This window comes from Littorina saxatilis, linkage group LG3 (genome assembly GCF_037325665.1).
Source record: "Littorina saxatilis isolate snail1 linkage group LG3, US_GU_Lsax_2.0, whole genome shotgun sequence".
NCBI classification, from domain to species: domain Eukaryota; kingdom Metazoa; phylum Mollusca; class Gastropoda; order Littorinimorpha; family Littorinidae; genus Littorina; species Littorina saxatilis.
The window spans coordinates 47,638,039-47,656,238 of NC_090247.1; the positions used below are offsets into that span (position 1 = coordinate 47,638,039).

General features: G+C 39.9%; 1 long non-coding RNA gene across 1 annotated transcript; it reads left to right on the forward strand.

The window, feature by feature from the left end:
* The first annotated feature begins 12,504 nt into the window (after positions 1-12,504).
* On the forward strand, positions 12,505-16,626 carry LOC138962504 (uncharacterized). Its single transcript, XR_011454535.1, has 2 exons — positions 12,505-14,319; positions 15,301-16,626. It is a non-coding gene; the product is annotated as an uncharacterized lncRNA (long non-coding RNA).
* The last annotated feature ends 1,574 nt before the right edge of the window (positions 16,627-18,200 follow it).

Here is an 18,200-nt window from a genome sequence, read left to right on the forward strand (position 1 = left end):
ACACACATGTACATACGCATGCACATGCACACACACTGACTCGCACAAATCTCATACACACAAAACACTCATACGCACATAGACCGGCAGGCAGTTGGCCTAGTGGTAAGGCGTCCGCCCCGTGATCTGGAGGTCGTGGGTTCGAATTCCGGTCGGGTCATACTACCTAAGACTTTAAAATTGGCAATCTAGTGGCTGCTCCGCCTGGCGTCTGGCATTAAGGGGTTAGTGCTAGGACTGGTTGGTCCGGTGTCAGAATAATGTGACTGGGTGAGACATGAAGCCTGTGCTGTGACTTCTGTCTTGTGTGTGGCGCACGTTATATGTCAAAGCAGCACCGCCCTTCGTGGTCGGCTGGGCGTTAAGCAAACAAACAAACACATACAGTCTACTTCGTTTATAACGTCGCCGGATATAACGTCACCCCGTTATATCGTCACCCAAACACCGGTCCCGGCTCAATTCCTTCTTTCCAAGACTATTTTAACCTCGGATATAACGTCACCGGATATAACGTCACCCAGTTATAACGTCACTCATCCATGTCGGTTATAACGTCATATCAATCCCCATATGCAGCACTGTTTGCATGGTGAACGACTGTCAAGGCATGTTCATTTACCCTACACGTGTCACAAGTTTTGTGTGTAATCGGTATTCAAGTTTTTCCGTTTTCCCGTTGTTAGAGGCCCAAGGAAAACTAGGTTCAAGCATAGACCATTTATCCTGGACCGCCAACTCGCTCTCTCTCCGCTCTTTCTCTCTATTACGAGGTAGCGGCCCCTCGCATTTAGGAACGAAGAGAGGTACAGAAAAGCGTGCTATCCTTCTCAGCGCAACTACTACCCCGCTCTTCTTGGCCTTCAGAAATCAGGGGGATGTCATATCCGGTGTCGATTGTAAACATGGACGAAGTTGCCGAGGTAAGTTCTGAAAATGCTAAAATAAACTCAGCTAAAGTGCATATGGAACATGTTTTTCGATGAGTTTTGTTAAGTTTAGTTTGGAGTTTTGGAAAATCCAGTTCATTGTCACCTCCCATTGTCACAAATAACTGGAGCGTGCTTTCTTTTCACTGTCTTTCAAACCGGACGCGAAGCGCCCCTGTGAAAGTCGAGCGTCGTAACCTCGAAGGGTCACGTGACGAGTTGGCGGTCCAGGCTATTTGGTCTATGGTTCAAGGCATAATCATTTTTGCTGCATGCGTTTTGTGAGTTCCTGTTCTATGTTTTTAATCAAAAGAAAAATGTTTTATTTCATTTCGTTTTGTGAGTTCCTGTTCTATGTTTTTAGTCAGTAACGAAAAATGTTTCATTTCATTTCGCTTTGTGAGTTCCTTACTTAGGTTCCTCAGTGTTCTAGGTTTTTAATAAAAAGAAAAATGTTGCATTTCGTTCGTTTTGTGAGTTCCTGTCTTGGTTTTTAATTAAAAAAAAATTTAAAAAGTTTCATATCGAGCATACATGGTTACTCCTGCGCGAGCGCGTGCGAATGGATCTGTCTACTTCTGTCCTTCAATCACGCATATAAAAAAAACCTCGATTATTGAAATGACGGTAGGAGAAGGTCGAGAGGATGAAAACAGACTACGACGTTTGTTTGTTTTTTGGTCCGTAATATACTGACTACAACTGCCCGCGACGAGGAGGCTGAGCTTCACTTTCAACTGGGCGTTGTCGACAGGCTGAGTAGGTCGCTCAGGCTAAATTGTAAAGGTAAACACTAAGTGCAGTGAACCGACAAATTGAGAAAAGTGATACTGCACCCTTAAAGCACTATTATGACTCTACTTGGAAAGCCATGGACGTTATATCAAGTGACGTTATAATGATAATAATAATACAGTAGTAGTCTAACGTCCCGCTCACTAGATGTGGTGGATGGGGGAAAGGGGGTAACTATGAACCCAAAGTTGTTACTACCAGAACGATTGTGCGTAAAGGTGGGCAGCCACTTTGCTGTTGACGAGAAACTTCTTCGTTAATAATAATATAAGTCAAATAGACAGTAATTAGGTATAAGAACCCATGAAGTTCTCGTCATTTTTATTTCTTCGGACATCAAGGACAGGTCAAGATCTAGCAGAATATGAATGTACGACAGCCATGTGTGTGTGTGTGTGTGTGCAGGGCCGGACGAGAGGGGGGGGGGGGGGGGCTTTGGGGGCTTTAGCCCCCCCCCCCCAAAAAAAAAAGAGAGAGAGAGAGAGAGAGAGAGCTTAATAATAATAATATTGCAAAAAGCCGCTACCGCCTCATCTGTCTCTATTTTGTTCCTCTCTTTTCCGGATAATTGTAGTAGTATTCGGTAACCTTTGAACCCATTACGGTAAGATTGAAGTCTAGATACTTTCATTCAATGTTTGAAATGCCAAGTAATGTAAACAGACTAACATTGTAAAGTTCATCTTATAGTGGCAAAATACAGTATAATTTGATTTTGGAATGTGTTTTTTTGGCATAAAAGTAGAAAATTTGTTTCGTTGATGTTTATGACAAGCTAATCTTTTCTTCATGCATCAATTCTAAATTAATATGTTACATTTCTGGTGGTGCTATTTCATTATTTAAATGACTTTTTTGTGCAAGAATAGGATATTTTTTATCTATAAATGTTAAAATTTCTTCAGCTTCGCCCCTCGACCCCACCGGGGGCCTTCTGCGGCCCCCCGGGCCCCTGCTTCAACATTTTAGCCTCCCCCCTAAAAACGTACTGGTCCGGCCCTGGTGTGTCTTTGTGTGTGTGTGTGTGTCCTTAAAGCTAATAACGTCGGACACTATAATTAAAGACCGAGATTGTCGATGGAACCAGATGGAGCTTGACACTCCAACACTAGCAACCTGTCTCAGAATCAGCATATAATTTTGGATGATTAATGAGATGAGGATGATTATAATACTGTACGTTGATACGATTGCCGAATTTTGGGGAAAATTTTGTGTATACAATTTTGTATTCATGGTCTAGCTAGGTTTTGAAAATACGCAAAGAAGAGAATAGTCCACAATTCTATATACGAGGAAGTGAATTAAAGATTATTGTAATAAGTTAGTTTAAAACTTACAACAATATGTTGTTGTGATTTTTAAACAACACTAATGTTGCACTTTTTCATTTCTGCACAGTTTTATTAAAACAGTCAGTACTTTAGAAAGGGACATAACTCTTGGACTCCGGATATAACATCACCCGCGCGTAAAAGTGACGTTATAACCGATGAACCGGATACAGCGTCACCGCGTATAACGTCGCTCAAAAACATCCCCCGAGGGGTGACGTAATATCCGGAGTCGACTGTATACACACTCATACACACACAAACAAACACACAAACTCATGCACACACACATTCACACACACACACTCTCTCTCCCTCTCTCTCTTTCTTACACACACACACACGCACACACGAGTACAGACTCATGCACGCGCGCACACACACAAACAAACACACACATACACACACAAACAGTAACACTAACACATGTGTACAAAATGAACACACACACACACACACCGCGCGAGAGAAAAAGACTACAGGGAGGCATGACGTCATGATGCATTAATTGACGTCAAAGACTTTCGATTCTTATGCGAGCTTTATACATAGACTTGGAAACTACGGAATTTCTACCCGTCCAAAGCGGCCTTGGGTGGCGTTTGCTAAAAAAATGGGGGCGCCTATTGCACCCACCGTATTTTTGTTAGTATGGTCCCAATTTTTGGTGAACTTCTATCTTCAACTGTAGCCCGTAGCCGGGCACAAAGAATCCTTCTTTATCATGTATTATCGGTATGAAAATTTCTCAAGTCGATTACAGTATAGCGTCCGTTGGATACCTCCAGCTTCGCTGGGATAAAAACCAGTACTCAAAGTAGATCTGTTTTATTAGCAGACACTTGAAAACATGCAATTACAAATAACAGTCAACATGAAATAGTACAAAAATAGGAAAAACTGTTTCCTTGCTCCTGCAGTTAATTCTCACTTTGAGAAAACACCTTGTTGCAGTAAGGCTGAAAGAGGGATCTGAAGAAAGCTCATGTACTCTTCTACAAGCACAACATAAGCCATTCTGAGTGTTTGGAGAAAGGGCTTTGAATCCTGGGACAAGGGCAACAACTCCTTGGTGTTACCAATATGATCATAAGCATCATACATCGCCTCCTAAATAATAACCAATATATTTATGGAATAAAGTTCGTAAACAGTATCAGACATACGTGCAAAATGAAATTGAAACAGGTGAGTTAGACTTCTTATCGTTCAGCTACGACAATAGAGCCAACACAGTTGCTGTAAGTTTTTCTTCAGTTCCTTGATCACTGATCATAACTTCAGACTTCTTATACACCTTTCCTTATGTCAAACTTATTACTAAAATCCATTTCTTTTCCAGAAAGTATAAAACATAAGTGAATAAATAAGGCAATAAATAAATAACATAAACTGTAGACAATATTTGCACAGTAGATCTCAAAACTCATAATTTTTACCAAAACTTTGGCAACAAGAGTTTCAAGAAAATGTAATTGCTTATTCAAAGGATGTTGTTAGGCACTGGCGACTCAAACAAATTTCAAACAACCGTCATACCAGCAAATAATGACCTTTTTTGTGGTGAGCGATTGATAAGCTTCACACCCAATGTCTCTCCAAGCAAATGTATTGATATATATCACTGTCTTTTGAAAAGTAAAATTACTTCCATACATGAGTCCCTACAATTTGAGGAATAAGACCAGAAATCATTCAAAAATATGTAACAAGTAACGGTAGCAAAGCCTTATCCTCAGAAAAAAAGGTCTTCAATTGCACTCATATTATACTTATTTCATAAAATCATGTATGTATATACCGTAAACTTCCTTGTAAACGCCCAGTATTGAGTAAACGCTCACCCCCTACTTTGGGTCAAAGACTGTGTATAGGGCACAGTATCTAGTAAACGCATTTGGATCAATAGTGTTTGGAAAAAAGTTCTTTTTTAAACATTTATTGATATGGTTTTTAAAGTTCCTCACTCGCTGAGACAATTCATCCGAGTGTATAATGACAAGAGGCTGTAATGAAATTACACCGCTGAGTTCATACTCTTGCTCCAAAAGCAGTGCCAAAAGAGGATGACAATTTTAGAGGCTCTTCTGCATGAGGTTGAGGAGATCGTCTTTGCGACTGAAATTATCAGTGTTTGATTACGCCGAGAGGTTGTCCCTCGAACAAAAAACTTACCTTATTGATGTTGTTGTTGTTTGCTGGATGGCTTGGATCAAATGAACTGATTACAGGTATGGTATTCATTTTGTGCTTGTTTGTCATATTTCTTCAATCACTAACGCTAGTTCTACAAAGCATTCATTGAGTGCATTCATTGAGAAGCATTCATTTCTTTTGGCATTTGTTATAAACCATAGAGCAAAACGACTTCTTTCATGATGTTTTTTAAAGGTTTCATTCTGTCGAGGCAATCGCAAACACACAAACATGTGTGTTTTGAAATGAAAGAGACATAAAGGATATAGGTATCATTTTTGTCCACGGAAACTAGTCCTACATGTATTAACATTTTCAAACCGTGCAACCAAATTTTGCTTTTTCTGACGAGGAACAGGGTACAGTACCTAGAAAACGCCCACCTCCAACTTTTTGGCAAAATTTGTGCATAAGATGGGTTGGCGTTTACAAGGTAGTTGACAGTACTGTATATATTTCATTTACATCATCCAGAACAAACCCGTCCATTAAACATGAAAATACATACCATTGTGTACAAATATCACAATTATCTCTGCAAGCTTTAAGATGCCTGTAACTCTTGACAGAAAAATTGGCAACAACAGAAGAGACACATGAAACCTCAAATGAGTACTTGTTGCAAACAGCCAGCATGCACACTGGAAACAGCTGCTTTCCCCTGCTAGGAGACTTGCCACTGAAAAAGCAACATTTAGTCAAATTAGAACCACATTTAGAAGTTCATGTATACAAATATTTTGATCAATACAAGTTGGTTTAATTAAGAGAAAGTGAAATTAAGCTTATGGCTTGTTTGTCTTGTGCCTAAAGCTAGGCTTGTGCAACTTCTTGAATATGGTCAGTGGTTTTTCTTTCTCCCTTTTTCGGGTGGTGTGTTGCACATGTTATTGTGTCTTAATGTGTCAATAGACAAATTCTGGAAATAACTCTGCCGGGTTTGAATGTGTTGTGAAAGAGTGAAAACTTGTTTTTATTGAGGCAGGCTTTGTCACATCATTATATAGGCCAGTCTCTAGTGAAGGTGTGTCTCCACACATGCTCGTTGTCCTGTAATGTCACATGGAAAAGCGTGCCTCAATAATTCCAAGACTATTCACTCTTTCACAACCCATACAAACCCGGCACAGTTATTTCCGAACATCTTATATTTTGTGTGTATTTGTGCTAAACAACAACAAACACAACAATAACAAATTGTGTAAAAACAAGTGGAAACATACTCTTAAGCCATCCCCAGAGTTTGGTTGAGTGTCTGCTTTTTTCTCCAACTCTGCCTTCTTCCTTTGTTTGCGTTTAAGTGCCTCTGGGTCTTTGACCCCTCGCCCATCCATCTCCTGTTGTCTTCGCTCAGCTGCCTCTGCTTGCTGCCTACGGCGTGTTTCCTGCACCAACATATGTTTCAAATAAGTGTTTATTTAGCATCATATAGGCAAAGGAAGACAGCCATCCAGAAAGGCAGATACCTCAAACTTTAGCCCAATAGAAACAATACAGAAAAGAATGTCAAGCATTCTTTACTGTTTCAGCAATTCAATCATAATTACCAAGTGAGACAGCGCCAATGACAATATCTAAAAAATAAAGGGAAGTAAGTGCTCTAAATAAAGACAAACAGTTAATGATTATTATACAGAACCAGTCACCAGAGAAGCATTCAAATGAACAAATTACTTTCATCCTCATGTGCGTTCTTGTGTCATCATGCTGTGACAACAGAATTTAAGTGGCACTCTGATCACTTCGAACCAGAAAGAAAATAATATCCTCCATTTAAAGTGTCATTAATTTACCATGGACGTATAGGTATCAATAGTAAGCCTCGTAATGGTGTAAGACCTAACTTTTAAAATCTAGAGAATAAATTGAAAGCTTGTGAATGTGAGACAAAAATTGAACACAAAAGAATTCTTTTATTAGCAACAATTCACAGTTTTGACAGCTTGAAAGTAGGTAGTCCAGTAGTAGTCAAGCGAGGTGGGTGAATGCGTTGATTGGTGCATGCGTGTAAGATGCAGCTCTTTTCATTTCATGAAGGGGGAGTGGCTAGACTACCATGCAACTTTCCCCTTTTTGCGATGCCTGGCGGTCAACTGAGATTTCAAACATTTGATACTCTTTGTTGCTGTGCCTGGTAGACTGAGTATTGCGCACTTAAAAAACATACTGTTGCGACATGGCTTACAGTTACAGCGGCGATTCACATCTTTCGTAAGGGGAGGTTTCCATTTTTTTTAAGGGACAATTCGATGACGCAAAGCGTTTAGTTAAGGGCGCGAAGCGTTCGAACCGCCCCTCTCCCTCCTCCACCCCCCGAAATATTTTGATTTAACAGGGAAAATGGAGCAATCTGGTGCAATCTGAGCCAAGAAACTTCCCCTAATACACCTTCCAAAAAGTAAATTTAAGAAGACAAATTTGGATCAAAACAAGGATAATTTTCCGATCTGGTGTAACCTGAGCCAACAAATTACCCAACTACTTTCCCAAACCGTCACCTAGAATACAAAGGCCTTCTCCTAGGGGCGTTCGGCAGATACCTCAAACTTTAGCCCAATAGAAACAATACAGAAAAGAATTGGCTTTTTAAATACCTAAGTTAATTAAAACTAGTATGTGTGCCGGTGAACATATGCACTGATTTCTGTGATGAATATTTTTTACACTCTTTGATGTGCACCCTTATGCTGAGTGTGATAACCCTCGAATGACTAGTCCTGTGATAAATATTGTTCAATGACATATCTAGTCCTGTGATAATGATAGTTTTTAGCGTTAAACTTTTAGCTAAAGCTGACGGCAATTAACCTATTTGGAATCATGTTATTATCCCTGTTAGTGTACATATGCGTGCGCGAGTGTAGTATGCTTCGTATGGTATTTTTATCTGTTGTCTTATTATTTGTTTTGTCTTTTAATGTGCACCACACTGAAATTTCTCTGTATGAGATAATAAAGTATTCGTATTCGTATTCGTATTGCCCCCCTGGAACATTTTGATAAAAAATCAAGGAAAATGGAGCAATCTGAGCCAATCTTTTCAAATTTATTTATTTATTCTTTTTTTCTTCTTTTTTTTTTTTAGGCTAGGGGGGGGTTTCCCGAAACCCGGAAACCCCCCCTGGATCCGCCCCTGGCTTACTTACTATCAGATCACAAAAGCTGCATCTCAGTTCTTACCATTGCCCATGAGAAGGTGTTTCTGCAAATCGCTACAGTTCTTTTTAAGTCAACTGCCACTCGGTTTGTGTTTCTATCAGTCATTTGTTGTATTTTAGATTCAGAGGTACACAATAACATGCTATAGCAGATCTAGAGTAGCTTTGAAACAGCAAACGACTGTATAAATAAAGTGGGTCCTGATGGCTTGAGGATTGAATATAAACTAAGAAAATTGGTGTGTGGTTTACACTAGCTAAATAGCCGTTCATGTGATCTGTAAGTGTCATTTAATGCTGTTGAATGCTTTTGTGAGTGTGTTCCAACTTCCATTCGGTTAGTATTGCTGTTTTACTTTTAGTGAAAAAGATCTCATCATTCTGTAATTTGTAAACCTCTTGTGAGGCACCAGTGGGTCTTTAAACGTACAATTGAAGGTATTCTTTATTTGAAGTCAAGTGACATAGCTTAAAGGCGGTCCTTAATTCAGCCCGAAGTCTATTTCGCGAAGTCTTTTTACCGAATACGCAGTGCTAAAGCTCCGTGTGGCCAGCTTCGCCAAGTATACTTCGCATAGTGGACTTTGAAAGGCTTAAATTAAAGCAGCATACTTATCCTCACACTACGTATTGTGGTGACACACGTTTGTAATTTTTCTGGATAGGCCTTGAAAGGGTAAATTCCTCACCATTATAAATCTAACATGTATACTGGTTAAATTAGAGTAGAATTCTCTCAAACGAAAACAAACAAATCATGAGGCCATTAAAATGCCACCTGGAACTGGACCTATTCAGTCATTATTACCGATGGACGCGTTGCAAATCTGGAAAGCTCTCCTAAAATCATCAACCATTAATCGTATCCATGCACCGTGACCCCATATATTGCAATATATGGTCAGGAATCTGTCAAGGTGTCCAAATGCAAAAATCCTGTTCTGGATACTTTTATTACTTTGTATTTTGTTCTGTTTTTAATGACTACAATATAAACAATACAGTTATGAAGTATTCCTCATGCAGATTCTATCCATACCAAATTTATGTCTGTCAGTCGTCTGGATGCTGAGAAAATTGACTTTGTTCAAGAAAAAAAGCACCTTTTTGGGCACACAAGGCGTTACGCGAAACGCATGGTACATTGGGCATTTGTTTGTTTGTTTATTTGTTGCTTAACGTCCAGCCGACTACGCAGAGCCATATCAGGACGAGGAAGGGGGGGATGAAGGGGGCCACTTGTCAAGCGAGTCCTGTTTACAAATGCACTAACCCATTACTTGTGTCCCAGCAGGCTTTAGTAAAACTAAATTAATACCTACTGGAAGATTACCAGTTTCCAGTATGTTAAAATAGGCTTAACCTATCTACTGCTGGACTTACATCAGAACACTAACAGATTAAACTATACATGAATCGCGAGACAAGCGGCAAGAGAAGAGATTTTTGGAAAAAATACAGGTGAATGAGCAAGAAGGCAGAAAAAAGAAAAGAATTCATGAAGAAAAAGAGAGCATGACAGGAAAGAGGAACCAAAAATCTACCTAACAGCAAACTAGAAAGCTCCTGCGGTTCCAAAAACAGGAGGGGCCTTTAATTTCATAACCGCAGTGCCCCACTGCGCGGGACATTGGGCATTGAATAACCAAGTTACTGATAAGGGTATCATCTCAATCTAATTTTTAATAGGTCCAGAAATGGATGGAGAAACATATGTTAGATTAATGAAAGTTTGATCTGAACATAGGTTTTGGATTTTGAACGTTCTTTTTAGGCTGGTCAGTACGTTACATTTGGTGTAAATACACACTGTAGACTCCTTCGCAGCGGTGTGTTGCGTGCCGCACGGGTATTTGCACCCCGCACGCTGGAGCGGTAAGTTGAGTGGGGTTTGTGTCTCGATAAAACAGCTTCTGGTATAAACATTTCGTAACTTTGCACATTAAGATATGTCTCGTTAGATCTGTTAGTGTTTCTTCTACACGCCGATGTACTTTTTGGGTGCATATTTTGTATATTATAGCCGTGATTCTGTAAAATATCACGCCTGTAACTGCACAGAAGCAAATTTCGTAGCATTCGCAACAAATTACTGGTGTAAACTTTAATGTGAAGAACTGCCATCAGTTCCACAAAAACCTGAACCTTTCTGCAGTACTGAGGCCGAGTTTCAAGCTTCTGGGACCTTGCAGACAGCGAAAAGCATTCGGAGAATGAGAATTATCCTACAACTTCTGTGTTTGCCCCCCGAAGCTGCCGTGTTTCTCCCCCGCAGCTGCCGTGTTTGCCCACCGTTTGTGTTTGACCACCGACCCTGCACACTCATGTTTATGTGTTTACTCAGGTATTGTTTTTATCAACACATTTTATAATATTTGTGTGTTTCAGCACGTATGGATTATAAATGCTACCACTGTGGAACAACTTTTGCCATCTTCCATGAAATTATCGCCCATAACGTCAATGAACACCCCGATAAGCAGCTCAAAATTAGAATTTTGACCGTCAACAGTAACACTGGGAAACAATCGTATGCAGGGCACGATTATAAAGTCATTCCGGCAGATGTTCTGAAAGGCGGACAAAGAATAGTTGCAAAGGATTCGCACAATATTGTTCTCATTTCAAATGACGATTCTTCAATTGAGGAAGATCCTACAGAAGCAAATGCACAACAACAGGTTCAGAAACTGTTGCCAGACGTAATTACCCAACTAAAAAGAAGGGGACATATATGGATACATATATTCTTTTCCACGAACCGGTCGCTTCAGGCGACTTTCCTCTAGATAATATCGCATTTAAACTGTTTTTGGATGTATTTAGGTTTTTTTCGTGTCGCACAGTTAGGGCAATGAGATATGGTAATGACACCAAACTTTTCTGGCGTACCGGCTACAAACTGTTCCACGGGAAATTTCTGAGATTCATGGGCGGTCCAAAACATGAGGGCAATCTACTTGATGGGTCCGGGTCGTCCGTGGATAATTAACTTCGCTGTCCCAGCTTCAAAGTTCCTGGAAACGTCTGCAGTCATCAAGACAGAGATCAAGCCTGGCATCATCGATGATTGTCTGAAAACTGTGGCGAAGCATTCAAAGCAAGTAAAAGTGAGCTTTGATTCGAAGAAAATCAATGGCTCCTTGACTCACAAGAAAGGAGATGTGGATCTATTTGGCTGCGAAAACGCCCCTACGTTTGCTCAGCTAAATGAAAGAAAGATGCAAGAACTACAGATTCTGAAAGACATGGTCGGTGGTCAAACACAAACGGTGGGCAAACACGGCAGCTGCGGGGGAGAAACACGGCAGCTTCGGGGGGCAAACACAGAAGTTGTAGGATAATTCTCATTCTCCGAATGCTTTTCGCTGTCTGCAAGGTCCTAGAAGCTTGAAACTCGGCAGAAAGGTTCAGGTTTTTGTGGAACTGATGGCAGTTCTTCACATTAAAGTTTACACCAGTAATTTGTTGCGAATGCTACGAAATTTGCTTCTCTGCAGTTACAGGCGTGATATTTTACAGAATCACGGCTATAAATAATATACAAAATATGCACCCAAAAAGTACATCGGCGTGTAGAAGAAACACTAACAGATCTAACGAGACATATCTTAATGTGCAAAGTTACGAAATGTTTATACCAGAAGCTGTTTTATCGAGACACAAACCCCACTCAACTTACCGCTCCAGCGTGCGGGGTGCAAATACCCGTGCGGCACGCAACACACCGCTGCGAAGGAGTCTACAGTGTGAAATAATCATGAAAAAAGGGAAACTATCTTAAAAAAATGTTTCTGGTCAAACTTACTTAAAAATCATTGCAGAGAAAAGTCATTAGGTAGGATGATTGTATTTTTTTTTAAATGGAGCGAAAAAGTTGTGTTTGATGTAATTTAATTGTATTTCTAAGTTAAGAATATGCGTTTGGTGTAAATGAAATTGTATCTACTTGCCCAAACAAGTTTTGTCACAGTCTTTAAATAATGCCATAAATGCATAATACACAAAAGTGTGTGTTTTCTTATACCTCAGACACCTGGTAGTTAAACTATGGTCACAGGATTCCTAGTGCTTGCACCTGTTGGCTTGTAGCAAACACTGTACATAAGGAAGACGTGGAACTTGCGAAGAAAATGCGAAAAAGTGTTTGTGGGTTATCGTCCCTAGTCACATGCTGACGGCGAAAACAAAATGGCGGATCGCGTAGGTACCGATCGCGTGCGAGGTGGTGGTAAATTGTGCTCGGCTTTTTGTTGCAAGAACGCCCGTTACAAACAGAGCTGCTTCGGGAAAACTTTCCACAAGTTCCCTAAAGAAGAAAAAAGGTGGGTTGTGCAGTGATTATTTCATCAGGTTTACCTTCTTCAGAATGAGAATGCAATGGCTCGAGTCAACTCACTCAGAGTCAGATATAAGCCAACTGTCTCTGGGCATTTTTGTCTGCTATGATACTACAGTATTTATAGAACTAATATGCAAATGAAATATTACAAACATAGCATGGATCGGTTCATCCTGAGATTTCTGTACTAGCTGTACTATGTACGCGTGTGTCTGCGTGTGTACCTGTGCCTGTGTACACTGTACTTACGACTGTGAGTGTGAGTCAGCAGTCAGTACAAAACAACAGTTTACACTTGATGACAAACTACCCGTGGGCATATTTGCCGAAATCTTTATCAAACCTTGCTTACGGGAAAACTACAGTACAAAGGTACATCACTCATCCGTTTTGCGTTCAGGCAGAGCGTTAGATTTAGACTGAAGATCTGATTTAGCTTTTTTTGTCTTTCCTTTTTGCTTAGTTTAACAATAACATTGTTGTTTTTATTGTCAAACTAGGTGCAGAATATGGATGCAATTCACAAGGCGAGAGGACTTTGAAAAGCTGCAGCCAGCTGATGTTCAAGGTCTCAAGCTTTGTACTGATCACTTTGAGGCCAACCAGTAAAACAATCCTGCAGAGAGGATCACTTGTGTGGAATGCTGTCCCGACATTGTTTGCAGTGCCCAATCCACCACCGAAGGTTATTTATTTATTGGTTTTAGGTTTTTGCAAACCAATGAAGCACACTATTAAATGCAGGTTGAGTAATGACAAGTTTGAGGCTGATGTAAGAATTGAAAAAAACCAGCATTGTTCCCATCAAATAATGCCTGTTTGCATTTAGCGCAAAAAAATGATAAGGCCAACAAAAAAAAGTTACTTATTTTGGATCGACGTCTTGATTATGATGATATGATGAACTTATTTTGCCAAAAAACAGCCCCAAATGGCAAAAAAAAGTATAGGGTCGGCGTCAACAACAAAAAAGTTGTATGTTTCTGGTCACCTGACCCTACCTATGTTTTCCCGACGACCCTAGACTTTTATTTTGCATTTTCAAAAATAAAAGGGGTATTCGAAAATCAATTGTTTTCCTGTTTTTCAACAAAATAAGTTAAAAAGATGGTTTAAAAAAAAAAGTTTAGAAAAAAAATCTCCACCTTTAGTCATGTTAGGCCACAAAAAAAGTCTGTTTAAGGTAACATAGGCCCCCCAAAAATAGCGTCGGTAGGTCGGCTTTTTATTTTTGTATTTTAGCCATCTGAATATTTTAATTTCATTTTTTAATGCCCCAAAAAAAGTCTAGGGCCGGTGGGAAAAAAATAGGGTCGGTCCGGATACTGTAAACAGATTATTTTTTGTTTTGCCTTACGAGAAACATACACTTTTTTGTGTGGCCTAAGACCAATGCCATGAAATTGGGAGAATTGTTTCATTGTGACTGGGTGTTGGTTGTGAGTTTGTCAGTTAAAGAGCTGTGCATTTGCAGGTTGCTAGTGGGAGGAAGCCACCATCGCAAAGGGTAGCTACAAATGAAGCCAGCACCGACCTGTCGCCTGATGCACAAATTGTTCAACCAGGTAAGAGATTTTTAACCATGAAGAACACCCTGACATCAAAAAATGTTTAAACCCATCCATTACATAGTTGATAATTGCTGTATAGGGTGACGGGCGCTGTGACGGGGTGGTAAGACGTCGGTCTATTAACTCGGAAGGTCGAGGGTTCGAATCCCGGTCGCGGCCGCCTGGTGGGTTAAGTGTGGAGATGTTTCCGATCTCCCAGGTCAACTTATGTGCAGACCTGCTAGTGACTTATCCCCCTTGGTGTGTACACGCAAGCACAAGATCTTGTAATCCATGTCAGAGTTCGGTGGGTTTTAGAAACACAAAAATACCCCGCACGCTTCCTCCGAAAGCGGCGTATGGCTGCCTAAATGGCGGGGTAAAAACGATCATACACGTAAAATTCCACTTGTGCAAAAAAAATGAGTGCACGTGGGAGTTTCAGCCCACGAGCGCAGAAGAAGAAGAAGCTGTATAGGGCGGATGCATAGATGGATGAAATTGTACCTGTAGTTCCAACACGTAAAGATGGGAAACATATCCTGTTAGAGGCATGGTGTAACAAGAAACAATTAAGTGGCTCTATTCCCATCTCCCCCCCCCCCCCCCCCCCCCATTTCCCCGTCGCGATATAAGCTTCGTGGTTGAAAACGACGTTAAACACCAAATAAAGAAAGAAAGAAAGAGGCATGGTGTGTGAGGAGTTTACCTGGTACTGTTGTCCTAATCAATCAGTCAATCAATCAATCAATATGAAGCTTATATAGCGCGTATTCCGTGGGTACAGTTCTAATGGCCTCACCCATTCAGTACCAAACAAGGTCAATTCCATCATTGTTCCACATCGTATCCATAGTTGCTAATACACTTCATTTCTGGCCTGCCTTCCTACGCTATTGTTTATTTTCATTTTGTGATTTAATTACACGTGTTTTAATTTCTTCCAGGTTGTAACTTGTTATGGTTGTGTTATTTTATGTGTGTTTTCTTTTTTAGATGACATTCAGGCGATCCTGGAGGACATAGGATGTAAAGCATCAAAGTCGTCATCTTCCCCATCCCCTCGTGAAGCGGAACTTTGGCAGAAGGTCAACAAACTGAGGAGCAAGGTTTTCCGATTAGAAAAGAAAACGATGGAACCCCGTGTAAAACGAGCGAGTAAATTAGCCAAGCCTCCCAAGAAAGATTTTGTAGTAGAACAGTTGTCTCATATATTATCAGGCGAGGCGAGCTATTTTGCCATTTATGCCTGTTACATATTTACCGGTTATCTGCTGCTGTGTCCAATCCTGGCAGAGACGGGAACGGATGTTACCAAGGAGCTGAAGGAGAGTCAATGAGATGAGAGAATGTGATTAACAATTGCCAACTCTCTCCGTACAAAGAGGGTCCAAAATTGTATAAAAAAAATAGATGGTAGGCAATTCAAAATTAAAAAAAGGACTCTCGGAGCATGGACTTAATGAGTCAAAAATTAAAGAAGGCTCTATGAGCCGAAGTACATGTTTTGTCTATTGTCTTTTTTATTTTGAATTCCCTACCATCTATATTTTGATACAATTTTGGACCCTCCCTGGTGTGTTGTTTCTGATGTACCTTTTAGTCTGTTTACAGTAACATAGGCACACAAAAAGAGGGTCGGTAGGTCGGCTTTTCTTAAAAAAAATTTATAACCATCTTTTTAAATTATTTTGCAAAAAAACAGGAACAAAATTGATTTTTTTTTTCTTTTTCTTTTTTTCCAAATGCCAAAAAAAAAAGTCTAGGGTTGGTCTAGAAAAATAGGGTTGGTCGGGATACCGTAAACAGGCTATTTTGCTTTGTTTTGCCTAAGCAAAGACTAACAAACTTTCTTTAGGGTCTGACATTGTATATACTATACAATTTTTGGGGTATTAACTAAATACATGTATACAGTTTTCGATTCCTTTTATACTTTTTCACAAATTAGCCCCCCCCCCCTTTTTTTTTGTAGTCTGCCCTGGGGGCGGGAGGTCTCCTAATTTCGGTTTCTAGGGTCACCTTATGCTTCCCCATGAGCTGAGAACTTAATTTAAAATGAGCCTCGATTTTTTTATTTGTATTTTGTAATTGTGCCTTTGTCCAGTCACATGATTTCACTTTGTACTTAAAAACTTGGCGCTGTCATCATTTATTGCTATTTATTGTTCAGTTGTTCAGTATTTATTGCTATTGGGCATCAGTTATTCAGTTGCCCTCTTTCGAATGAGCCATGCATGCATTATGGATGTGTTTAGCAATGTAAAAGAAGAAACAATGTGAAGCAAACATATAGCACCAAATAAAATAACCGAATCAGAATGGAAACTTCTTCAGTGTATGTGTGTGTGTGTGTGTGTGTGTGTTTGCTGTTTTAAATACCGAAAATGTGAAAATAAAGCAAGTCACAGCATGAGAAAGATCGACTGTACTAGTCATGACAAAGCAGGAGACAGCCTGGTCAGCATGTAGAAAAGGGGAATAACTCGTATTTAGCCATTCTCATTTCTAAGCATGCCCAATGAGGAAGTTATCCTTCTTCCCATTGTAGTTTCTTTGCTTGTAGAGAGACTTAAGTGAGGCCATCTGACAAGGGTGTAAATGTAACGTACATACTGAGAATACTTGAAAATGACAATGAATTTGTTTTAGAGACAGAAGATAACTTATCAGTGCTTAAGAACAACCAGCAACAGGGCCGGACCAAATGAGTTGTAAGGGGGGGGGTTCCTCCTTTTTTGGGGGGGCAAATCAGCGAAGTGGCGAAGCCACAAGGGTCCGGAAAATTTTTGAAAAACGGTTAAAATCTGTGCAATCTGGTGCATTCTGGGCCTTGTTTTGAGGGTTAAGAGCAGCATTGTTTTGGTGCTAAAACTAGTAAAAGTCAAAGCAAGGTACATGCTTTTTCCAGGGGTGGGGTTCCGGAACCCCTGGAACCCCCCCCTGGGTCCGGCCCTGAGCAAGACCAAACCCTTGTTTCAGCATGAAAACAAGCACACTGAATGACAAAATTTACCTCAGAAGGACCACTGTTGGGACATTTTGGTGTAAATGTAACATACATCACCTTGTTTTTTTTACTGAGACCATAATTATGCAGCACATAATAATGCTAAAAACAGCACATAACAGTCTGTTGAGGGTTTATGAGCTAAATAAAAGATAAATTACCCTTCAAATGGACCTGCAGATCTTCGGAGCATTCTGTATGTTACTTTACACCATCCTTTTGTGTAAAGATGTACACATGCACAACCAAAAAGGCACAACGATTAATTTAACCCTTTATTTTGACTTGAGACAGGTAGCTTAGAACAAACAAGTTAGAAATACTGTTTAACTGACGTAAGCATAGCCCATTAAATGTAAATTCAGTACCTTGTACTTGCTGTTTGGTGTAAAGTAACGTACAGATCATGGGTAAAATTAACATTTGGTACCATAGTGGAGTACCAACCTGACTATTCTATTGTGAAAAGGATTTGTTGTGATTTCTTGTTTGTAACTCAAAAAACTGCAGACCAAAATATTGTAAAAATATTTAAAGAGGGTGATTTGATAATAATTTCTACACCGCTGACCGTGCTTTTTTCAAATTAAGCAATAACCTGATGATTGAGGTTAAGGTTTGCAAAACAAATGACATGAAAATTTACTGGAACCTTTTCTGCACTTCCATAGAGAATTTCATTGTTTTAAAAACAGTGTAAATACTAATAGGTAAATGTTGAATTGTAACTTTGATTCTGGGCTTTGGTGTAAAGTAACTAACGGATAAATGATTTTGCTTATATTGAGACAGGAGAAACTTTTTTCAAGTGTTGCTTTAGTACAGATCAACTCTACATTCAGCCATCAAGCCATTGGATAGTGAAACAGTTGCCTAAAGCTGAACC